Raw genomic sequence first — 25,863 nt, 5'->3', positions numbered from 1 at the left:
GCTGAGAGACAGACTGTTTTTTTCCCAGGTGCAGTTCCATAAAACAAGGTCAGCCAACACAGTGCTTGTACTTCTCATGTGCCTTCCTGGTCCTTGCTTTACATTGCCCTTACTCAACCTAGCATTGGCTTCAATACAAACTGCACTCCTCTGTGAACCAAATCAACTCTAATCAAGCAGAAAAAAGTGGCTAGTTTTATGATGGGACAGTTACTTGAATCAAGATTGACAATTTTGACTTCAAGAAATTCCTGTCCAAGATTAGGAACTGCATTGCTTCGTGTCATCCCCCATGATGTGCTCTCTATCAGACCTCATTTTATCCTCCAGTTCTCCATCTGCAGGCAGGCAGATGCACCCACATTCAGCATGTTCTGCTGGGAGAAAAACAGGATCAACCTGGATTCACTCTCCCCCTCAAAGAAAAGGGGTTTCCACTCGCTTTAAAAACAGATGATGTAGTCATTGCTGCTTTTTATAGAACAGAGGTAACTACCACAGGCTACTGGAAAGGGAAAGACAGAATTAAATACAGCAAAGAAAAAGCAGGATGCTAAGAGACAAATTGATTCCAGATCATGTTCTCACTTTCATTTTGTTCCACTGTTTTTAAATGCTCTCTAGTTAAAAATTGTGCCTTGCTCTTCATGAATTCTCAGCAAAGAACAATTACAACTAAAAGGAGCTAGAAAGTGACGGGAAACAGTTTCTAAGCGCGTTTCCACACCTAAACCAAGAGCACCCACCCGAGCGCCGCCGGCGGCCCGCGGAAGCACACCGCCCCCTGCTGGGGCCGCGCCCGCCCGGCGCTGCGGGGCCGGGACACGGGACGTGGGGTAACGGCGGTCTGAACAGCAGGGGACGTGGGTCTTCGTTTATAAGCGCTTTAAATATGACGTCAGCTGTTGCAGAGCAAATATAGGGGTCTTGTTTTAATAATGACTGGCTCCGAAAAGCCACTCATTTTTTGACAGCTCTTGTTGTAAAAGGGGAGCTTGCCACAAACCTGCTGTCAATGCTTTTTTGCTGTTCTGCAGGATACCAAAAGAAGCGGTGCCTCAGGGCAGGGCTCCCCAGGCAGCACTCTGAGGTCACTTAATCCATGGAGGGACAGACAGCAGGTAAGAGCATTTGCTACATTCCCATGTTTGCAGGGATGGCTCTTGACCTGAGCTTTGTGCAGTGATCACGGCACAGAAGCAGCTCCTATCTACTAACTAAATATTTCAACAGGTTTTCACCCTGCTCTTTTTTTGTACATCTTTGAAATAGCTGCTCTGATAAATTTTGTTATTATTCATTTTCATGCTACAGAACATTACAAGATTGTAAAGAAAGCCTTAAAGAAACACTCCCCATGGGACAACTGTCCACGCGCCTTACTCAGCAGTGCCAAACAGGAGATGTCCCTAGTATACACTGCAATCCAAACGTAAATTACCTCTGTGTTGTGCAATAAATAAACAAGCCTGAATGAGGTACAGAGTTAAGAGTGCAGTCAGCAATACTATGCCTCTTCTGTGTTTTACTGGACCAATTGGTCAGAAAAACACAGCATCCTGCCATAAAGGTAACATGAGCAGCTTACAGAGGGGAAAAAAAAAAAAAAAGTGCAAAACCAAAGAAAAGCAAAATCAAAGAACAAAAAACAAAAAAGCAGAAAACAAACAAGCAAAGAAAACGTCCAAAACCAGCCCACAATTCTCATTGGTGTGCTGATTTCTCTGCAAACACCAAGTCAAAGGCAATCTTCAAGATTCATCAGTCAAATACTCCTGAAAAAGCACATCTCTGTCCACAAAGCCAACCCTAATATTGTCTACATTTCTCTGTAGTGTTGAATGAAACCATTGGCCTCAACAAGCAGAGCTTGTGAGGTTGGGAGTTGGGGTCTCTCAGCAACAAGGCAAAAGCTTTGAGCCTGTTACTGGAGACGAGTGTTCTGAAAGCTGGACAGTTTGCAGTCAGAGAGGAAAACTCACTTGGCTTATCTTTTTCTGGAGCTACAGGTAAAAATAGCACAGAATAAGAAAAGAAAGAAAAAGGGTGGGGAAAAAAGACTCAAAGAGAGAAAGATATTGAAAAAAGAAAAAGAAAAAGCAAGGAATAAAAAATATACTTAACTACTTCAAGAGAAATAGGAAAATTAGAATATTGCCCTAATTTGCCTCTTAAGCTTCAGTTATGCAGCAAAGGGGACATTATAATGAGCCCACAGTTGGTAAATAATCTGATACAGAATAAATACTAGATTTGGCTTCTGTTGAAAGTAATGGAGTATCCACTGACACTGGATTATGAAATATTCAGCATTATGAAAGGTAAAATTAGTTATTTTGTTGAAGAGTACATTACTTATGTAGGCAAGTCAAGCACATATATGTCATTATTTAACAAGTGCAGCAGACCAAAAAATTTTTATGACCATTTTTCAATGTTGCATTATATTTTATGACTCATCAGCAATTCATTAAAAAAGAAATCCTATTGTTGCCTTTCAGATTCTTTTCTTGTATTTACACGAATACATTTTCTTGTTTATAAATTCCAGAATGTAGGCAGTTCACCATGATTTTTTAAACACTTCAATAATCTGAGCAAGACCCAGCCACAGAATATAAAACACTTCTTCAGAGCTATTAGACTGCCAAGCGTAAGGATTAGCAATCTGTTTACAGCATACCAGGCAAACTCAAATCTATATACTATTGGCTACAGAAAACTACTGTTATCCTTCATCTGAAACACATAAGTTTTCTAATTGCTTATAAAAGCAAATTTCCATTGTGACACTAACATATTTAAGATGGTAAAAAATGTGAAGAATTAACATTCACCAGCAGATTAAATTATCAACTAGAATCAATAGTCCAAAAATTGATCAGCTCCCCCAAAAATGTGACATGAGCCAGCACAAAATTAATATTTTAAAATTTAATTTAATTAAATGGCAGCAATTGGTAGGTGTTATTCTTTAAACATTCCAAGTAAGCCGTCAAGATTTTACAATACAAATGCCACTAGTGGAAAAACAAGACTGTGTTTCCATAGGAAACTAGTTTATTTAAAGGGGCTATTTTCCTGTCAGGGATGTTCAATTTCATGCATTTCAGCAAAAACAGATGCTTGCTTTTGTTAGTGCAGAATATGATTAAAAACTTTTATGTTATACAGTGGGACATCTAGTTGGAAAGCATCTGATGAGAATTCACACTGACCAAGATCACTTCTTCAATTAAGCCCATTGACAGATGACAATATGAAAGCCCAAGAACAAAACAAATTGAACAGTTTTCTGGCCCCCAGACAAATTCTTAATGCTACCAAAGAATTTTTAACTACCATAGTTATACATTAGCAACTGCTGGCTCTGAAACATTGATAGACAGCAGCATCTGATGCTAGTAGGATTTCTAGTGTAGTTATTATAAATTAGCATATTGATAATTTTAACAAATTATGGAAGAATGTACTTTTCAAAGATAATAAAAGTGTATTAACTCTAAAACACTGTTAAGTGATTAAGTGAGGCTTAATAATTGTGCACTTATTCTCAAAGTATTCAAGTGTTTTGGTTCCATTAATTTCCAAAAGGATTTAGACCAGGATGAATATCCACAGGTCTATAGTTAGGACAATCACATCTGCAGCTTTCCCAGGGGCAAAAAGGACAAAGATTATTTCTCCCTGTTCCAATTAAGAAAGTAAGTTAATAGCAAACCAGTGGAATTCTTTCCCTCCCACCCCCCTATTTTGTGTAGAATCTAGCTGTATATTTTGAAACTTTCACATCGTCTGAGGTTTGGTTTTCCAAGTCATTAGGATAAATTTAGTTTATGTTTTATTCTCTAATTTGGTCATTCTTCCTGGCAAAGTCATTTTACTTGAAGTTAAAAGTGTTAGAAATGATTACTCAAAACCAAAATACATATAGATGCTGAAGTTACGAATTACAAAAGAAATAGGCAGTTCAATAGTCAAAAGGCGTAAAATGAAAACTCATGCTTCATGAATGAAGAATCACGTGCATACTGAAAGAAATTCACATTCACATAATGTTAAATCCATGAACTAATCAAGATCTACTAATTTTAATTTTTAAAATATTTTTAAAACTCTCAGTCTATCCCCAGTAATACATGAACTGTCATTTTCACTTATACAAATGAATGAATAAGATCGAGGTTGTAGATACGATTACGGAGAGACAGGATACATCAGTTCTATAATAAATTGATTTTTGTTTCCACATTTAAATAAAATATTTCAGATGAAAGTAATATTTCACTGCAAAACCACAGAACTCTAGAAGCAGACGTGTTCTTTCTTCTCTTCCAAAAGTTTTACATAAAAGAAGGAAGCCAGGCTTCCTATGCTTTTGAAGATTTCAGATTTTTTTATAAGAGCTAATCAGAAGTTAAAAGATCATCTTTAACATGATGATTAATGTGTCAATCTGAACTGTCATCATGTATTTATCTCTTGCTTTTTACTTAAGTAATTTAGAATCACACTCTTCAGTAGAAAGAAAAAAAACCCTAAAAAACCTAAAAAACCCAAAGAACTTATGATGACTATATAAAGGAAATTTATGGCTATATAATGCTCAAAATCAAACAATTAGTAATTCCTCTAGGTTTGCCATACACCAACCTAGGATATGGCTTATACACAACTGAAACCATTCAAAAGATAATACATATACAGTAATTAGCTTGTGTCAAATAAGTTCTGAACAAATTTTGCCTTTTCCTTCCTCCGCTTTGGTTAAGATATAAAAAATTATATGACAGATCAAAACAGTGGTACCACCAGACGTATTTGTCTATGTTATTACAAATGTAAGCCACTGCAGCAGTTCTCAAAAGTAGAGTTCATTAATTAGAGCTCAAGAATGGACAGTTGTTTCCAACATTTTTTAAGTCAAAACAGTACAATGCATCTATCACAGTAGTTCTGCTATACTTTCCTAACAGTATGTTTGATGTTTCAGTAAATTCTGAATAATGACAGTGCCTTCAAAACAGACCTTATCTCTCTGTTTTAAGTATGTCCAAGCAAAATCTTGTCCCCCCTTGAAATCAATGACAAAACTTTTGCTTGATATAATGAAAGGCAGGATTCATTACCCCTGGATTTTACTACTATAAAGTTCTCTAAAAGGCAGGGTTTTTAAATGCATGACTTCTATAAAAATAATTACAGTACTCTTTATTTTATGTAGATGCCATAATTTTCCAAATTTGAAAACTAGATCTCAGTTCTGGAACTTGGTCCCGTTCCAGTTATATCCACTATGTTGCTTTCCAGCAAACCACTGATTCAGCCTCCAGAGATGAGTAAGCAAGTATGAAGAAATTATACCTGCATGAAAGCACCTGACAAGAAATATGATATCCTATTTTATTCAATGAAAACCAAACGGTTTGAGTGGCACCAAGGCGGGGGCAGGGAAGAAGATGGAAAGAAATGTGAATTAAGTGGAATTGTTCTTTAATATTCCATTCCCTGTATATGAAGGATTAATACTCATCTTACTACAGACAACAAGAGTGTGTGAACTCCAACTTTTTTTAATTCTTCAAGAGAACTGTCACAGCCTGACATCATGTTACTAAGTTACCAACCCTTACTTAAAATCTGTCATCTTTTAACTTGTAGTCAGGAGATAACAATAGGAGAAGAAAGGTCAAAAAAAGGGCAAGTAAGAGAACTCCTGCCAAGGGGAGGCTACAATAAGGTAGATTTAAACACTGGGAAAAGCACAGTAAAGGAAGAGGGCTAGAAGCAAATAATTAGCTATGCACCTGGTCCCTGAAAGGCTACTGCATCTGGACCCAGCCACGGCTAAGCATGACAGAAAGACTTTCCTAGCCAAAGGGGTAATTTGGATGTTTGTGTCTCGAAGCTGGCAGACCTCGGCCTTAGCAGTGCTGCGACATCTGCCTGCTGGAGACAGGGACCGATGGGCACCTTATGCAAGCATGTTTCTCACTTCCTAATATTAAGACATGTGCAGGTTCAGCCTTTACAAATACACATACAGAAGCACTCAGCAACTCCCTTGCATAAGTGAGATTTCAAACACACATAGGTGCCTCTGCAGGATTTTTGGTAATGGCCAGACCTTTTCTCCTGAGCCTGTGTGTTGGGTTTGCATGGCAAGGTTTTGGTAGCAGCAGGGGCTACAGGGGTGGCTTCTGTGAGAAGCTGCTAGAAGCTTCCCCCTGTGTCTGATAGAGCCAATGCCAGCCGGCTCTAAGATGGGCCCGCCGCTGGCCAAGGCCAAGCCAAGCTGCGCCTCTGTGATAACATATTTAAGAAGGGAAAAAAAACAAGCTAGAGAGAGCTTTTGCAGCCGGAGAGAGGAGTGAGAAGATGTAAGAAACTCTGCAGACACCAAGGTCAGTGCAGAAGGAGGGGGAGGAGGTGCTCCAGGCGCCGGAGCAGAGATCCCCCTGCAGCCCGTGGTGAAGGCCATGGTGAAGCAGGCTGTCCCCCTGCAGCCCATGGAGGAAGGATGAGGGGGTGTAGCGATTCCACCTGCAGCCCGTGGAGGACCCCACGCCAGAGCAGGTGGAGGCACCTGAAGGAGGCTGTGGCCTGTGGGAAGCCCACGCTGGAGCAAGCTCCTGGCAGGACCTGTGGACCCGTGGAGAGAGGAGCCCACGCCAGAGCAGGTTTGCTGGCAGGACTTGTGACCCCGTGGGGGACCTACGCTGGAGCAGTCTGCTCCTGAAGGTCTGCACCCCACGGGAGAGACTCACGTTGGAGAAGTTCATGAAGGACTGTAGCCCGTGAGAGGGACTCCATGTTGGAGCAGGGGAACGATGAGAGGAGTCCTCCCCCTGAGGATGAAGGAGCGGCAGAAACAACGTGTGATCAAGTGACCGTAACCCCCATTCCCCATCCCCCTGTGCTGCTGAGGTGGGGGCGGAGGTTGAAGCTGGGAGTGAAGTTGAGCCCGGGAAGATGGGAGGAGTGGGGGGAAGTGTTTTAAGATTTGATTTTATTTCTCATTCCTCTACTCTGTTTTGCTTGGTAATAAATTAGATGAATTTTCTCTCTAAGTTCAGTCTGTTTTGCTCGTGACGATAATTAGCGAGTGATCTCTCCCTGTCCTTATCTCGACCCATAAGCTTTTCGTTATACTTTTTCTCCCCTGTTTAGTGAATGAGGGGAGTGAGAGAGCGGCTCTGGTGGGCACCTGGCCCCCAGCCAGGGTCAACCCACCACAGCCTGACACTGGTTTGGAGCAAACACCAGCCCACTCCTATGCAAGCCACAGCCTCGCACAGCACCCTGAAGGGAGACATGATGATGGTCTGTAAGGGCACAGCCAGCCCTGCTCCTGCCTGCCACAGAAGAGGCTTTGCCCTTGGAGGCATGTGGAGGAGTTTGTCCCCCAGTGGTTCCCCCATCATGATTTCTTTCTCCCCTCCAGGTGTTTACACCACTGCTGGGACTCGCTCCACCTCACCGAGCACCACCACACCTCATCCTGGCCTGTGGCATCTCGTCCTCTCCCATGGCATCTCAAGCCGTGTTTTCTTGCAATCCCAGTTTGGGGTTACCAAAATTCATTGTGTTAAGAGTTTGCAGCATGAGTAAGGATAAATTGAAACCAATACAAAATAGTTACAGTAGACCTGACAATATAATCTTCTTTCTACCAGCAAAGAGTTACTGAAAATGAGTAGAAAAGTTGTTTGTCCTTAAAGACCTGAAATTACTCCTGGTTTCCGCAATTATCTAAAATTAAAAAAAAAAAAATTGAATGCCTAGTTATTATAAAACATAAGCAACTCGTAGCTTCTGACTCAACACAAATGGTTCTATGATTTCTTTATCTATTTGTTCAAATTAGTGCCAAGATACTCAGAACAAAAGAAAGCAAGCTAGTTCACAGGATTTAATGTAAGATGAGAATAATTGCTTCAGGTTTAATTAGAAGTGTATGAGATAAACCATTTGAGAGAAAAATATGATTGCTACCTGTGAAATAAGAGGTGGTGTTAGTGGGATTGAATAATAGGACAGTTAATACCCATCTCTCTTTCACCTTATCTCTCTGAAGAAGAGTATGGAGGAAAGGAAGGAAACAAGCAAGAGGGAGAATACAATGTACTTTTAAATCAGTAGGTCCATTGAGTACATGTTTTGTAACATGCAGGAGAGTTAGAAATGTTGGTTCTTGGGTTTATCATCAGATATGAGTGACTGCTATATGACCCAAGCACATATCCTGACATTAGTATGCACTGCTTTTAACAGAGACTTGTATGTACTGTTTGCAAGAGCTCATTCCTATACAGATGTGTAAAAGCATAATGCTCTCAGCGAATCTCTATTCCAGTCTGTAAAATTTATCTATTCTGGTCTATAATAAAAGGAATAACACATCATTACATTTGCCAGCTCCTTGCTTTTTCCATCTTGAAGGAATTCTGCCAAGCCAGCTGCAGCTGTATAATACCTGGAGAAGGGAACAAAATCAGTGTGAACACTTTTTTGATTCTAAAATATTTGGTTTAACAGCATTAATACACCTCTAATGTTACTTTTTCACAGTAAGCTAGAAATCCCACAAATATTTCTGAAAAAAAAAAAATCAGAAAACGAGGTATTTCACACCAGGAGATGCTGGTCCATTACGAACCCAAATAGAAAGGCACTCAGACTCTGTAGTGTATCATTTGAAATGCTATTTATTAGAGATAAAGAGAGAATAAAACAGATAATTTTACCTCCTTTTAGATGCTGGGAGCCCTAAGCTGCGTAGCATCGAATGGGCCTCTGATCAGCATACAGCATGACCCTGCCTGTAGAAGGGGTTACCCCACGTTGGTCATTTGAGCTACTATAAGATTTTCTTACAAGAAAACAACTCTATTCATAATTTCTACTGTTAAACAGGAAGGATACTCACAGAGAACTTCTCGCTGCACTTTTAGAAAAAAAGGCAAGGCCAGGCAGGTGGGGCAATCACCAATATCAAGTGGGAGCAGCCCGCATGCTCCTCTGCTACGAGCTGAGTTTGTCCCACAGCCACGGGACACACACAGCACAGCACAGCACAGCACAGGCCTGTGGCTCTGCTGCATGTCCCTGGTGGCTGGGCAGGATGTGCAGCACAGCACAGCACAGGTCTGCGCTTTCTCAGGTTCAGCGTTACATGGGCCAGTAGCTTTGTGATACGCAATGGTCAGGATCAATGCAGGAAGGTGGCATTAACTAAGCTAAATGTCTTCTGTTAGTAAATATCTGGGGAAGGATTCAGATGGCTTAAATTTATGTATCTAAAATTCCTGTTATAGTCAATAATGATCTAATCAATACAGACAACAGATCCCAGAAAACAGTTCATTTTACCTTAAACACTCAGTCTCTAGTAAACCAAAGTGCTCTGTGAGAAACTGTGAAAGATCTTGTGGGGCTTCTATGAAAGATTAATGGTAATGGCACTTTACATACCTACTGGTCCAGTGCTTCAATGTAAGTGCCCCAGTCTGAACGTGAATCTCGTCCCAGTGCTGGATTTTGTAACTAGAGCCTGTCTGCCAGCCAGTTTGGAGTAGTGAGCATCCCACGTTGCTGAAAAAGCTGCTTTTTGAAAACTACTGGTAATTATCAGCCAGGAAGAGTCTGTCAGCTTGCACTTCATCAGGTCCCACAGAACCTGTGTTCAAAATCTACCATTTACAAGTCACTAAGGGCAAGTGGGACTTTCAGATTTGGTCTGATCTCTTTTGCATATGATGGACTCTGTGATAGATTTTCCATTTCCCAAAATTAATTTGATGCAATCCTAATGCTGTAACTACCAACGGACAACATCAGCAGGACTTGCAAGGTGGCAGCTCCTCCACTTAAAATACCTTATTAAAAACTATTGATTTTAGCCACAGCAGAGACTGTATGCATCTAATAAAACAACTGCATGAACTGAGTGTAATGAATGAAACTTCTTTCAAGTATTTTCTTCTTTTGACACCTTTCAGTAAGCACTTCTCAGCAAGAATGGAGAAAAATAATCATCAGCCTGAGTTCTACATGAAATCCTTTGCTAGATGTAATTTGACAGTTAGCACGTGGTAAAAAAGCATATGATCTCTGCCAGGCAGCAGGCTAATAGTATTACAGAATCATTAGTGGAAAAAAACATTCTTACTGAGAAATTACAATAAAATAATATTTGCTAACTCCCACCAGAGGTCAGTCACATCCTAGGAATAAAATGAAAGTTACCAAAATTCTAAGTACCCATTGATTCTAGATATGATGGAAATTGAAATTTTTGACCGAAATTAAAGTTCTACTTCTACTTGTTTGATTGTATTATTCATAGTTGGGATAAATTTATCCTGCTTTAATGAGTGCAGGAGAAAATACATAGCTCTGGTAAGAAAAAGAAACAACTAGCTGAATAAACTTCAGTTTAGCTTTCAGTAACTGAGGAAGAACAAGAAATTATTCTGTGAAAACCAAAGGCGCTGCTAACTATAACTAATGTTCTAGATAAGAATGTGTACAATGGACGTGGATGGCAATAAGCTGGCACATTTAACCATGATACTCAGATTTCTTGATCTGAAAGTCACAGAGAAGTTAGAAGTAGGATGTGTTCTTAGTAGTGTGGTAGAGCAAGACACCTTATGCAAAGTTATTATGTATGCCTAGATTAATCAAGAATCCTAGTAGTTAGTAAAAATTGTGTTACTTTTCTGAATAACTAAAATAAAACACAACAGATTGCAGTGCTAAATATAATCTCAGAATCCAGAGAAAATTACAACTTCATGTACTCAAATGTGAGTAGTCCTATTTAAATAAAGTTTTCTATCCTTAATATGTGAAAGGGTATTAAAACATTTTTCTGTTATACATATTTAACTTTTTTTTTCTCTACTCAGCCCTTCTTATACCACATCTGTAATACTGTATCCAGTTTTAGGCCCTCAACACAAGAAAGACATCAACAAAATGGAGTAAGTTCAGCAGAGGACCACCGAGATAAAGCCATGAGCAACCTGGTCTGACCTCATAGCTCACTCTCCTTTGAACAGGAGGTTTGACTAGATTGTCTGAGAAGGCCCCTTCTAATCTGAGTCATCCCCTTGTACTATCTTATGATCCTATGAACCTGTCCGATGACCCACAAACCACCTCTTTTCCAGGAATAATCTTTAGGCAGTTCCAGTCACCCTATCTCGAAGATTGAAGTAGAACTAGAAAAGATAAGAGAAAGGCAACAAGGATGGTCATTTGAATTTACAGATTAGGTCTTATCTAAGAGACAAAATAGGCTAGATCTCTTCAACCTGTCACATGGATGGCTGAAAACAGCTATGAAAGCATGAATGACACACAGAAATTGAATGGAAAATTATTATTTGCTACCTGTCATTAAAAAGGCAGCACATGGATTACCAGATGGATGTTTTAAAAATAACAAATGCAGATGCTTTTCTGCAGGACTTTAAAAATAGAACTCAATGTGGTGGGATGCTTTGGAGATCAAAAGTTTAGGGGGATAGATAAATGTGGAGGGGTACATATCCATGATCTGAATGCAACATTTAGTACAAGAGTCTCATAGTTTAAAATTGCCAAAAGATATAATACGAAGAGGGAAATAATACATTTATTTTTCCTTATATTCTTTGCACCTACCTCCACTAGAAGCTTTTGCTGGAGATGGAATATAGTGCTTGTGGGACCTTTCGTATGACAAAGTCCCTAATTCATGATTGTCAAAAGGCATAATGTAAAGAGAGAAAGGCTGTAAGTCTTTGTTCCTTACTGTCTCTGCACCTACTTCTTGTACTGATTATTGTTGGATATGGAATATACTGCTTGGGACTTCTGGTATGGCCAAGTATGATTGTTACAGTCTTCAAGAAGATCATATAGGTTAGAACTTAGCATAAGCTTCTAAGGAAGGAAGCAAATTCAGCAAAAATTTTCGCTGGTAGGTGGTGTTGGAGATGTACATTTTCTGCCCAGTAAATCATATACAAAGTGATACCCTATCTACCTCTTCCCAGTTCCTTATGCTAAAGAAGAATCTATTGGCAAGGTCAGGAATTATGTTGTAGGACAGATCTCCTCAAGCAATAGATACTTTTTGTCCAGAGAACAGAGTAAGATGACATTTTTTATTATTTGAGCATGCATAAATACCAGCTACAGAGGGTTGAGTAAGCTTTAATGAAAGAAACCAAGAACCATATTTGGAGTTGTATTTCCACAATTCACGGGCTACCTCCCCATTATTTTCATTGCATTGACACAAACACACTGATGGAGATGTAGTGAACTGAATCAGGAAATTGTTCTGTCTGAAAATAATTCAAGGAAAAACAGACGTTCGGTAAACAAGTTCCACGCTGCAGGTCACCAACCTGCACAAACAATTGGAGGATGGAAAAAGTAGAAGAGAAAAACAAGCAGATGTTGCCCAATAAATCTCTGTGGATTAAAAGCCCAGGTATGTACCTGATGACGCCAGGCTGGTGGAGTTGGACCAGTGGAATGCATTTTGTGACTCGGATTTGATGGGATTAGTCAGTGTGTAACACAATAGTCTGCAGTTCTTTTCAGTCCCTCAGCATGGAGCAATGGTCTCTACAAACGAGGCGCAGCTATAGCTAAATGGCTCAAAATTCATGTCATCTTAAAATGCTCAGTTTAACAACAGCGTCGTCCGGGGGTATGAGGCCAGCACTCCCCGGAGGTCCTCGGAGCGGGTGCAATTTGCCCGTCCCTCCTGACACTGGTTTCTGATCCCCTCACGGTAAGGGGGAAGGCGGCTTGCTAGCTCTGGAAAACCTCTCCTCAACTACTGACCCGGTCGAAACCCGCACGAAAGAGCGGAGCTGGGGCCGGGGTTCGCCCCTCAGTGTCTCCCAGGTCACGCTGACACGGCCGTTAACGGCTGAGGCGCGAGCCGCCGCTGGGGTCTCCACGGGCCGCCGCTCCTCAGGGGGCCCTCAGGTAGGGCTCGCGCCACCCGCCCCGTTGCTAAGTAACGCGGTCGCCTCTTCCGCCCGCCGGCGGCCGGCGTCTCCCTCCAATGAGCGCGCGGCGGGGGCGGGCCCGCCAGGTTGCCCGGGAGACGGGGTTGGTTTCTCCCTGCGCGGCGGCGGTGGCGGCGGACGCGCTGTGGGCGCTGCGGGAGGACAGGTGAGGGCTGGCGGCCGCCACCGGGGAGTGGGCCCCGAGCTTGGCAGCCCGGCCGGGCGGGAGGCGTGCGGTGCGGCGTTTCTTGCCCCGCCGTGTGGCGGGCGGGGAGGGGCGGCCCGGCTGGGGCGGTGGAGTTCGGTGCGGGCCCGGTTGTCCCGCGGGCGGCGGTTCCGTGGAGCTTTGCCGGGCCGCGCCCACCTGCGGCCTGGGGACGGAGCTGCCCTGGGTAGCTTTCGGGGCTTCGGGCGCTTCTCTGAAGTATCCAGGAGTGGGCTTGGCGGTATTGTTGGGTTTTTGCGTTGGTTTCGGGACTTTTCTACTGTATGCGTATCTCTGTACAAACGTGCCTGTGCGGAAACATAAACTTAAAATCGAGTAAACGTGGAGGCAGCAATCTCTGGAAGAAGCAAACTGTGTGGAAAACGCCTGCCCTCCGTAGGGAGGGAGAGCTTTGGGCTTGTTTATACTTCAAATGCTTTTCCCAACTGGGACAAGTGTAGGAGGGGGAAGCAAAAACAAGCTTAGAAAATTTAAAAAATTATTCAAGTACAAAAGCAAACTACTGGCTAAGCAAACAAAGCTTATGAAAACAAATTTAAGACAGTAGATTCCACAAATGAGGAAATAAGTATTTAAATTTTTTTTCTGTTAATTTAATTTCTCTGATATCCTAAAAGATGTTGCTTTATATAGAAATGGTCACACAACAATTTGTGAAACTGGCATGCATGCAATCAAAGTCCACTTGAGATCTTTACTTAGAATGCTGTAGAATTATGTATCATAATCCTCGATTTTAAATTTGATGAAGACCATAGTGTTCTTAATAATTGGCTTAACCACTCCATTATATAGAACATAAATACTTGGAAATCTCCCTTTCCAGCCTAAAAACTGGTTGTTTCAAGAATATCTTTCTGCTGGCCATGCACTCAGTCTTTCAAAATCGTCATGGGCTAGGGAGTTTGTTGTGTCTTTTTCTAACTAATTCTAGAGTTTAAGTCCCTTCTATGTTAAGAGTGTAGAGCTTTCTGGTTTTATGCCTCTCTTAAAAAATTTGTCGTGACATTATGCAGTTTACTGTTATTTGTAAGAGCATTTGGGGGAAGAATTCTGATGATAAACACAGATAGTAAACAATCAGATGTTCTTCAAACTTTAGCAAAGTATTATTTTGCTTGTTATTCATGGTAAGGCATACTTCCCTTTGTTTTAAATTAAGTTCAAGTTGCTAACCTTTGCACTCCCTAATTTTTTTGTAGTCCTAAAATAGGGGAAATTCACTTAGGTTGTGCCAGTTGCAAATAAATTCTTTTGTGATTAAAGGCACAACTGTATCAGTTGCTTCTATATTTTAAGTTTTCTACTGGAGAACAAGTGCCTTGCACAAATCAGTCAAGCTAACTTTGTGTTACCATTATTTATGTTTTGCATATAAGAATTGTTCAAAAGCTTCAGTTAAGACTGTAGTAATCTTTGGCTAATTGTTGTAACCCATGTGAAGACATGGTGACCTAAAGAACTTGCAAAGGTAATATGGAGTATGTATGGAGTAATACAGATAATGCAAACATTTTAAAATATCGTGGGAGTATTGTTTTACTTAGTGATTTTTTTTTTTTGGTAACTTATTAATTATTCTCGCTGACAAGATGTCTACAGTCTTCTTCCAGAAGTGTCATTCTGTGTGTTCTATTACAGCAAATCTCTGATTCATGGAGTAGCTCTGGCTATTTAAAGGACCAACAACACAATGATAAACTTGTAATTTAGTTGTCTGCTATGAGGAATGTTTCCACATAGCAAGAGCAACATAGGAGAGTCCTCACTGAGTTTGACTAATGGTCTGTTTAACTCAGTGGGCCAGTATTTTATTTCTAGCAGTGGTAATAGGAGATGATAACTTAGGGAAAGCATTATTTCCTCTTCCTGCAGTCTGTGAGTCAGAGTTGATGCGGACAGTAAGAGTTACCTCAGCAAATCCTGGTGAAGATACTGTGTAGCTTGCATATTTTGTTAGATAAGGCAAAAGATAGACAGCACAAGAAGAGAAGTAAACATCAATATAACATTTGAATTATAGCAACTGGCAATGAGAACTGAGAATTCATCTGTAGGGTATAGGCAATTTGGTGACATAGTGTCGTTCAGGCCAGCAAATATTTATGGTAGCAGCTGAGCTGTATTCTGGACACTGGAGAAGGACAGGAGCTTTGTATGGTATTCTTTTCCCCATTTGAGTCCTATAATAAGTACACCTTGGTTGAATCCATTGGGGCCATTTCTTCCTTATCCTGCTCTAGCACAAGTTGGAGAAGTTGGTTTTGCTGCTACAAGTGGGGTTCACTACATTAGCAGTTAAGGCTTGTACAGTTTTGCTGACTTTTTTTTATGTTCTTAACAATGTCATATAGTAGCTCTCAAGACTGTCTTGTCATGAAGTGTGGGAACTCATCTCTTCCAGTTCTTTCTGTCACTTGATGGTGTTACCATTTGTGGTGATGACGTTGACTGCACCATTGTCTCTGCTAAGGCTCTTTGTTAGATTTTTCACTTGGGCTACTTGGTCCAGTTTTATGTGGGAAGTTATGTGTAACCACACAATTTGATAATCAGTAATTTCTAAAATCTTCATCATTAATGAATCTTTCCATTCAGTGTCTAATTTCCTATTTGATGATGGGAGACCCCCAGCTCTTGGAATCAGTTGTTGAAGTGGAAAAAGTCATTGCGGGGGGGGGGGGAGACTGTGTATTATAGGTCTTTTATTGGTGAAGTTTGCCTTTTCCCTACTTAATGATTCTCTTAATGCTTTTACTGACTAGAAATTTGGTTCAGGTATGGAAACTTTCATCTACTTTCCAGCCTATATGGCCAATTTGAACCCAGCTGCTTAGCCTGTATGGTATCTTGATTTAAATAGCACTTCTATATCTCTAGTAATTACCACCTCCTTTCTTCATTACTTTAAAACACTGTATCTAAAAAAATTAAATCCATCTCTCTTGAATATGCTAACCAAATGTAGTGCATGAGTGCCTGGTATAATGGTGTTCAGCTTCCTTCTGTGATGAAAATAGCTTTCCTAACACATTGTACATCTTTCCTTCTCATGGTTCCATCCTGTTGATGGCTCATACTTTTCCTATGGTTTATTACATCCAATATTTGACTGATTTTATAAGGATTTTTCCGTCTCCTTTTGTTGTACTATAGTTGTGTAGTTTTTACTAAATTTCATGGTCTGTTGAAACCAATCATCTCTACTTGCAGGGTTTTTTTTGGGGGGATAGAGTTTATCCCGTCCCTTCAATTTATATGTTTTGAGATCTCCTATTTTGTTTCTGTCTTAGATATAATTGTTTGCATTTACCTGTGTGTACTGGGTTTGGCTGGGATAGAGTTAATTTTCTTCACAGTAGCAAGTACAGGGCTATGTTTTGGATTTGTGCTGAAAACAGAGTTGATAACATAGGGATGTTTTTGTTACTGCTGAGCAGTGCTTACACAGAGCCAAGGCCTTTTCTGCTCCCCACCCCACCCGTGAGTAGGCTGGGGGTGCACAAGAAGCTGGGAGGGGACACAGCCGGGACAGCTGACCCCAACTGACCAAAGAGATATTCCATACCATATGATGTCATGCTCAGCATATAAAGGGCTGGGGGAAGAGGAAGGGGAGACATGGATGTTCGGAGTGATGGTGTTTGTCTTCCCAAGTCATCGTTACATGTGGTGGAGCTCTGCTTTCCTGGGGATGGCTGAACACCTGCCTGCCCATGGGAAGTGGTGAATGAATTCCTTGTTTTGCTTTGCTTGCGTGTGCAGCTTTTGGTTTACCTATTAAACTGTCTTTATCTCAACCCACGAGTTTTCTCACTTCTACCCTTCTGATTTTCTCCCACATACCACTGGAGGGGTGGAGCGAGCAAGCGGCTGGGTGGTGCTTAGCTGCCTGTTGGGATTAAACCACAACATTGTGCCATTAGACAACCTGCTTTTGCATGTTACTCAGTCTTCTCTTTCTTAATGAGACATAAATTGCCTAGTTTATTGATAGTCTGAACCCTGGTCTCTTTGGTTTTGACCTTCTATATTCTCTTTTTCAATCTGGTTAAAGAATCATTTTGAGTTCTTACGCTAGAGTTGTGTTCGTTTGGGGTTTTTTTTTTTCCATCTAGGCAAATCAAGGTCTAAGAGTACTAATTACTGCTACTATTTTTATTGTCATCAGTTCCTTTTCAGATTGTTACTTATTGTCTGAAAATACTTGTAGTGGGAGATTGATAATGATGGAAAATGAAAGGGCATATGTCAGTTCCTGAAGATCAATTTCATACATAAGTTTAAATGCCAGGAAAGAGAAATTAAGACTTTACTTTGAGTGTGAGGTTAGTGTTGAGAAGAGTTCTGTAATCATTTGTTACTAACCTACAGCGCATTTTTTTAATATACTTAACCTGCTGGATATTAACATGCATGTAGTTGTATCCGGTTCAGATTTCCAGAGAATGGTGTGCAATCTTGTTGCAGTTAGAGGTTTCTTTTTTTTTTTTTTGGAGGTGGTTGTGATGTATGCTTTTTTCAGAGTTCTTTTTGCTTTTGTGGTTATTAAAGCCCAAGTGGCCCCTGAAGTGTCTGAACAGAAATGTTAAATTGGCTGCTCTGTAAAAATTCTTAGGGCAGAAAATCTCTGTGTTTTAGAACATTATCTTGGAGACAAATTTTTCAATGGTTGATCTGTTTTGCCAATAAAATCAAGTCACTCTTGCCTGTGTCCAGCTTCAACTAGTTTTCCAAATTTGGAAAATTAGTATTAACAGATGTGTGAGAGGGTACAGTTTGTACAAGATGAGATACAGCTGGATGTCATCCACACTTTGGCTATTCAACCTCTCAAATCCATTAACAAATACATACAGATGATAAATAGCACAGGGACATGACCAAGATCCAAGGGATTTTAAATATTACCTTGAGCTTCACAAAGAGAATTATTTCTTCTTTTTTCATTAATTTTCTTCTGCCTACTTTCAAGTTACCTACTTTGTGGGGTTGTTTGTGCTTCAGATGCTGAAATTTTTTTCTGCTAAGGAAAGTTCTTGGTACGTTAACTTAAATATACCGAGGAAATGTTTTTTTTTTTCTTATCTCTGCCATAGAAATGTACTTAAGATAATAGTACTTATTTATATTTAACATCCAAATCAGCAAAATATAGTTTGAAAAATGATTATTATTAAAATGTTTACTTCAAAATGTGTTCATTATCATTCCAGGCAGGGATTTGCACTACTATAATCTAAATTTATTATAATCTAAGATGTTTTTGAAGAACATGTTAGAATGGAATGACTTGCAATCTAGCTAGACATAGATAAAACTTATGAGCATGATAGAAAAAGTACATGCAACATCCTTCTTGCTGTATTAACTGTTTGCTGACAGAGTGAACAACTTTTTTCTTTTTTTTTTTTTTTTTTTTCCCCAGAAACTAGGGCACTTCAGCTTTGAGTACATCCAGATGTTATAGAATCATAGAACAGTTTCGGTTGGAAGGGACCTTAAAGATCATCTAGTTCCAACCCCCCCTGCCATGGGCAGGGACACCCTCCACTAGACCACGTTGCCCAAAGCCTCATCCAACCTGGCCTTGAACACTTTCAGGAATGGGGCATCCACAACCTCTCTGGGCAACCTGTTCCAGTGCCTCACCACTCTAACAGTAAAGAATTTCTTTCTAACATCTGATCTAAATAGACCCTCCTTCAGCTTGAACCCATTACCCCTTGTCCTGTCACTACACTCCCTGATAAACAGTCCCTCACCATCTTTCCTGTAGGCCCCTTCAGGTACTGGTAAGCCGCAATTAGATCTCCCCAGAGTCTTCTTTTCTCCAGGCTGAACAATCCCAACTCTCTCAGCCTGTCCTCATAGGAGAGGTGCTCCAGCCCTCTGATCAGCTTCGTGGCCCTCCTCTGGACTCTCTCCAACAGCTCCATGTCTCTCCTGTACTGAGGCCCCCAGAGCTGGACGCAGTACTCCAGGTGGGGTCTCACAAGAGCAGAGTAGAGGAGCAGGATCACCTCCCTCGACCTGCTGGTCATGCCTCTTTTGATGCAGCCCAGGATGCAGCCCGGTTGGCTTTCTGGGCTGCAAGCGCACACTGCCAGCTCATGTTGAGCTTCTCATCAATCAATACCCCCAAGTCCTTCTCCTCGGGGCTGCTTTCAATCCATTCCTCACCCAGCCTATAGCTGTGCTTGGGATTGCGCCGACCCACATGCAGGACCTTGCACTTGGCCTTGTTGAACTTCATGCGGTTCGCACGGGTCCACCTCTCCAGCCTGTCAAGGTCCCTCTGGATGGCATCCCTTTATGTGTGTAATGATTATGAAACTGAGATAAGCACTTCAGTATAGACATAGCTTTGTGAATAAGGTTATAACTTTTCTCCATACATATGTAGCGTGCCCATTTTGTCTTTTTTGAACAAGGAATTTGAAAATCGAAGAGATACTTAACTTTTCCTTTTCTTAAAAGCACTATGTATTCTTTACAGAATTTGAATGGAAGCATCTGCTAAGCCATACTAACATTGGTACTGTATACATAAACATACTCATTTATATTTTTTCTTAAGAGAAGTTAAAGTTATTTTCTTAGGGGAAAAAAAAAAGGAAGACTATAAAAGTTTCAAGATCCAATTATGGAACATCCTTAGGAAGATACGTGATCAAGTCTAATCTACTGCTATTGTTGGCAGCTAGAGCCTAATCTCCTCCATAAACCGATAAAGCTCAATCTTAAAAGTAGCTATGTTTTTGACCTTGTACTCTTGTGGGAAGGTTGTTCTAAAGTCTCATCCTATTGCAGATCTGGTGATGATAATGGTGTTGCACATGTGTTACTAGCAGCTTATTTTAATCACTGTAAGGTGGCCTGGCTATCCTGTATGTCATCTTGTCCTGATAAATCCATACAGCTTGTTGGGAAAGAGCAAATGAGGGGAAAAAACTAAAGAGGACAACCATTTAGAGCCCTGTTTGTGTTTGTACTGTTAGTAGCCTGGGAGGAGTAGGGGGAAATTAAATTCTTAACTGACCTCATATGACATAGGAGCACTGAGACATAAGTCTGCTGTGTCATTATCCTATGATTGCTTATTACACAGCCTTACTGTAAACATTGTATTTTTGGGATTTATTTTAGGATATTCTTCATGTAAAGGTTTTTAAAGCACTAATTAATAAATAAAACCTGAGGCTTTTAAACTTATTTCTTTACTTTATATATATAAACCTCTTCTTTTAAATTGATTTCTTTACTAGAGATACTGATGTAATGTATTAACATAATGCTGTACAAATTATGAAAATAATGAAATTTTTATATTAATGTAATTTAAAGAATTTTTGAAGCATTTTGTACTTGGGGTTTTTTTTGTTGTGTGTGGGTTCTTTATTGTTTTTTTGTTTGGAGTTTGTTGTTGTTATGAAGACATTAATTCCTGTAATAAATTTTGTGGCTTTGAAATGTATCAAAAGAGAAAATGTAAAGTTGTAGTATGTTAATCTTTAGTATATAGTCATTCGGTAGATAATTTTTAGTGCTATGATGGGGCATATTATGAAATAATGTCTACATGGATTTACAAAGAATTAATTTTGTCATGGAATTGGGTACAGCAAATCTGCAGACAAATTTACTAAATACCAATTTCTATGAGGTATAAATATATTCAATTAATTGAAAATAATTCTTAATTTTGAAACATACTTAATGCTACTGAATTATGGCAAGAATACATCAAATCTGACTTTTTTAAAGAAATTATACAGGCAAATGTCTAAATATTTCTCTGTGTAAGATTTAAACAGAAACATAAACAGTGGTTAGAAATGTATTTGGAAAAAAGTGAATGGTTGATTTGGCACAGTATATCAACTACAGATTATTAAATAATAGCAAATGGTGGCAAAAGTGGAGGATCAAGACAGAGAGATTTCTTACCTCTGTTCCCTTCTTGAAGATATTTCTTAATAACTGAAATATATTGCTGACGTCAGGTATTGCCAGATAACATGGGAGAATAGTATCAGCTTGTTCATTCCAATGACATTTAGCTAATTATTTTCGGATGTAATATTTTATCCTTTCTTTTCTAGGTAAACTATATATTTATGTTATATTTAGGAATATGTTTTAGTTTGTAGAGATTGAGGCCTTTCTATTCTTCAGCATCTCCTTTCAGGCTCTTACAAGTTTACATCTTTGTAGAGAGCAAGGTAGTAGCATACTCTCATTTAAAAAAAAAACCAAAAAACCTGCACTGAAGTATCCAGAAGTGAAATCAACTTTGATATCAAATACAAATAGAAGATAAACATTGATTATTTTTTGTTTGGATTTTTTGTAATTCTTGACCTTTGTAGTGCTGATCTTGAACCACACATTTTAATGTTCTTATCCTAAAGCATCACAGCTTACAACATCACTTCTATTTTATCCTTTTGACTGTTCTCGTTTTTTTGTGTTTATGCCTAGCCAATCAAACTTTAGGGCTAAGTATTCAGCTGGTTTATCTGTGGTAGTGGAGGTCGTAACCTCCACTAACTGTCACTATTCTCAAATTGCACATCCTTCCTATTATCATATAAGGCAGAATCATTAAAAGCAGTTGGCAAAACACAATTACTATTTTAATCCTGCTGGATCATATCTTAGAGGAAATTTCATAGTGTATGGGCTTTCTGTCCTGTCCAATGTCTACACTTAAGGTAATTGAAGGTTGTCATCGTCAATAAAGTAACTCTTCACTTGGAATTAATTCCTCTCCTACCTGAAGCTAAAAGACGTTTCTAATTGTGAAATCATGTTGAACTGTTCAATATCTAACTTTTCTGAGAATGATTTGAGTTAGGAATCCCAATAAGGATTAAAGAAGCTTGTATTGGTGGCTGGTTTGATCCATTCACTTCAGACGGTGTTCTTCAGACAGTAGTTTTGTGAATATGTGCAATGTCTGTTACCCTTGATAGATGATGCTCATAAACTTGAGAAGAAATTTCCTTTACAATCTCAATATCTCTGAGACTGTTCATGCTACCAACTCGTAAAGCTGGAATTTGTTTTAAATGTTTAGCATAAAGTATAGACCTTTTTTCCCAGTATCAACACTGTATGTGAAGGATTCCAAAAGTTATTTGTTCAGTTGCTATATTCTACAGTGGTACATAGCTGCTTGTGATAGCAGATCCTAGAATTGTGCTGGCTACATGCATTACAACCCTCATAGGAGTTGCTTGTATGTATAAGTGGAAATGCCTTATACGAGTAACGGTACGTCCTGTACTCCATCCATCTCCTTCTAGTTTATACTCTTCCTCCTGACAGCGGGCTGCTTTGAATCCCTGTAACTCATGGTTTCAGAGCTCATAGCTGTGGAATATCTGCCATTTATCCAGCTCTCTGCTCATGGTCCTGGCTCACTGAGCATCTAGGCAGCTGTTGATATACTCTCGAGCTCCCCACTTCCAGTCACTCCCCATCTCCACAGTGTAGCTTTCACGTTGTGGACCATCTTTTGTTCCACTTCTGTCTGTTCTCCCCACTCAAACTCACATGGGGTTGTGAAGTTGAGAAATCATCTTCTAGAACGAAGTTCTCATGTCTTCTTCCAACAGTGTACTGAAAACCTTCCAGGGTGGAGGACACCAGAGACTTGGTGGGCAGAGGAAGTTTTCAGAATCCATGGCTAGTTGAATGTTGTTAGGTTCTCAAAGGTAATTCTGCCAGTGGCAGCTGCTTCCCATGACTCTTATACTGTGAGAAGATAAAATTGGCCACAGGCATTCAAACTGAGGCTCTTTCTAGATCAGAATGCCAGTGTAGTGACCTCTTGTGAGCTTACAAGACTCTCTAACCTGATCATGATATAGCATCAAGAGTGCTGCTGTTCTGCATCTTCCATTCCAGCAATGCGCAGGCTCTAATTGGCCTTACCAGCCCATAACTCTTGTTCTGCAATCTCCATCTTTGCCCTCTTTCCTCCCCATGCCAGGAGTTTAACTGTCTGTGTTCAAGACAAGCTCTGCTACAGTGCAGCTGTGTAACTGTGGGTCAGACTGTGTGAAAACAGTGAAGTCAGGAGAAAGAGCTTGTCTGGGCCTCCATCTGTGCACCTTCTGCCTCCTGGCTCTAGAGCTGCATTGAAGCTCAGGCCCTTGCCTCGGTATTTGCCTGAACTGTTCCACAGCCACACTGTGTCTGGTCTTAACACCTTGCTGCTCCTGACCTTGCCTTGCTGAGTTCCTGTCTTCAGCTCGGATTTGCTTTGACACTGTGAACTTGTCTGGTGATCACTGGACTATCAGCTGAACCTGGTTACCATCACTGGACCTGTTCTGCTGCTCTTGAGTACTGAGGGACTGTGCAACTCATCAGTGAGGTCACCCCCCTGCCTGCTTTGAGGTCACCTTTGGCTCCTGGCTTCCATACTTTTCAAAGTAGCCTACTCGTGCTGCTCCCTGTTATCTCCCATAGGCAGATAAGAGCCCAGCTCCTGATGGAAAGTCTCCCTCAGATTCCAGACTGAGAGATGAGGAATAAAGACTGCACAGTTATGTGAAGGGGAGAGAACAGAGTCCATGGTCCTATATTGTCCAACTGCCTCTTTGGAGTTGTAGAGGTGTACCTTCTCCTGAGCATGCTGACTCAGCGTGACAGTGGGACTTGGTGAGGGCTGTGGATGGTCTGGACAATGCACTTGAATATGTGCTAATATGACTGTGGATGCAGGAGGTGCTAAGCATTGTGAAATGACCTAGAACAGCATTAAATCTAGAATGCTAATTTTTGTATACTTTTAGTTGGCTTCTTTGTATATCTCACTTGCCTTTTAAAATGCACACGGCAATGTAAAAAAGCTGAACTGCTGAGCCCAGCAAGATATCTTGTGTTTCTCTAAAGTATGTTCTTATAAAACTTCTAGGGAAATACATATTATATTGTAGCATTGGTAGCTATTGCAATTTCCACCTCAAATGATAAGTTAATGTTTGTGAGTGCTAAATAGTAACAGACCTTTTTGACTTGTAACATACATTGATAACATTATTGTCATCATGTCATATATTTACATATTAGTTATTGCACATGCATAACAACTTGAGTTTCTTAAATGTAGTTACTTTACCAGAGTTGTTCCCTCTAGGAGTTAGGTCCTGACCCTTAAAAGCATAAAATGATTCTGTCACTCACTGAAATGAGAGTACCTAGTTCCAAAGGGAGGATTGTGAAATGTCTGCAGCATAGGCTTGATCATAGAATCCTAGAATATCTTAAGCTGGAAGGGAGCATGGACTACATGGAGTTTCATTCATCCTCCACTGGAGTATTGTTATACCTATAGTATAATAGTTTTTTCAGCAGCTGGAGATGAATAATGGAATAGGCAAACAAATACAATGGAACAATTATGCATTTGCAGCTTCTAGTCTTTCTTGTCTTTAGTTTTCAAGTATAATTTAGTACAAAGCTTTTTACTTTATTTACAGGTAATTGTAACGGATTGTTTTTAGCAGTTTAAGTTCCCATCTGCTGTCCTGTGAAGATTTTAATTGTCTGTACCTTTGAGCTGATGATATCACCAGTTTATTGAAAGGGTAATACTGTATCCATATTCACTTACCCCTTGCTTCCCTGGTGATCCTGGAGCTAAATGTTAACCACAGTGTTAGTCTCTCTTGAGAGACTCATTATTCTAACAGGTTGGTATTGAGACTAGAAAATTCAGTTCACATACACCTATAGTTGTTCCACAATGTAAAACAAACAGATTTGTTACTATTGAACTACATGTAATACTTTGCTCACGATTCTGAATGATGCCATGTACTCTTATAGAGACAGAACAGCGCGAAAGCAAAAGTTTTCTAAAATGCAATAGTATTAATTTGTTTGAAACTGTGATTTTGAGGTGTAACAAGCAGTAATAATGTGGATATGATTTGTTTAGCAAATTGTAAAATTTTTGTTCATAGGGGTGGTACATCAGTAACATTTTTATCGTTTAGTCATAGACCATGGATATGGTCAGGCATTTCTTCAGCCATATGAATAGAGGTGTCTGAATTAACCCTGTGTTTCTCATATAGTTTGAGGCCATGCAATTCTGTGCACTTTGCATTGTTTACGTTTGAACCGAAGTCTCAAAGGCCAAGTAATGTGAAAAATTTCATCACTATGGTGGAAAGTTCCTCTGTATGTTCTTTTGTATGTATCTATTTATCTGGAGGATTGTATAACCACAAAAAAATCTGCTAATCTGGGAATGCTACTTCCCATAAATATAGTGGGTGTCTTGATTTAAATTTGTATTATTTTGTATGTGGTTTGTTTTTTTTCCCCTTGGGTGTCATAATTTCCAAGTAAGAGATTGGAAAGCAAAGGTATTGCTGCTTTTCTTTATTTCCCTGCTGTGGATCTGAGAGTGTAGCTTGCTTATACAATAGCTTTAATGGAAATGATGTGTGCTAGAGTAGGACTTGTAATGACACTGAATTGCTCTTTGGAGAAGGTAAGTCTTGTTAACCACTAACTCTAGGTTAATATGTGGTATTTCCAGCTGTTCTTTTCCTTCTTGGCTTCGTTTATTTCTTGATTGAACAATTGACTTCA

General features: G+C 40.0%; 1 protein-coding gene across 3 annotated transcripts in view; it reads left to right on the top strand.

Moving 5' to 3' along the window:
* Positions 1 to 13,149: 13,149 nt before the first annotated feature.
* WDR17 (WD repeat domain 17) overlaps positions 13,150 to 25,863 on the top strand; it is a 59,589-nt gene continuing 46,875 nt past the window's right edge. For 2 of the 3 annotated variants that reach the window (XM_054824764.1, XM_054824763.1), the window contains exon 1: positions 13,156 to 13,185. The gene's annotated coding sequence lies outside the window, so the exon portion shown is untranslated. Of the gene's footprint in view, positions 13,186 to 25,863 lie in introns of all 3 variants that reach the window. The other variant, XM_054824765.1, reaches the window with a different exon arrangement.

The sequence above is a fragment of the Grus americana genome, chromosome 4 (assembly GCF_028858705.1).
Source record: "Grus americana isolate bGruAme1 chromosome 4, bGruAme1.mat, whole genome shotgun sequence".
NCBI lineage: Eukaryota > Metazoa > Chordata > Aves > Gruiformes > Gruidae > Grus > Grus americana.
The sequence above is the reverse complement of the archived record's forward strand: the minus strand, read 5'-3'. Positions and strand labels throughout refer to the sequence as shown.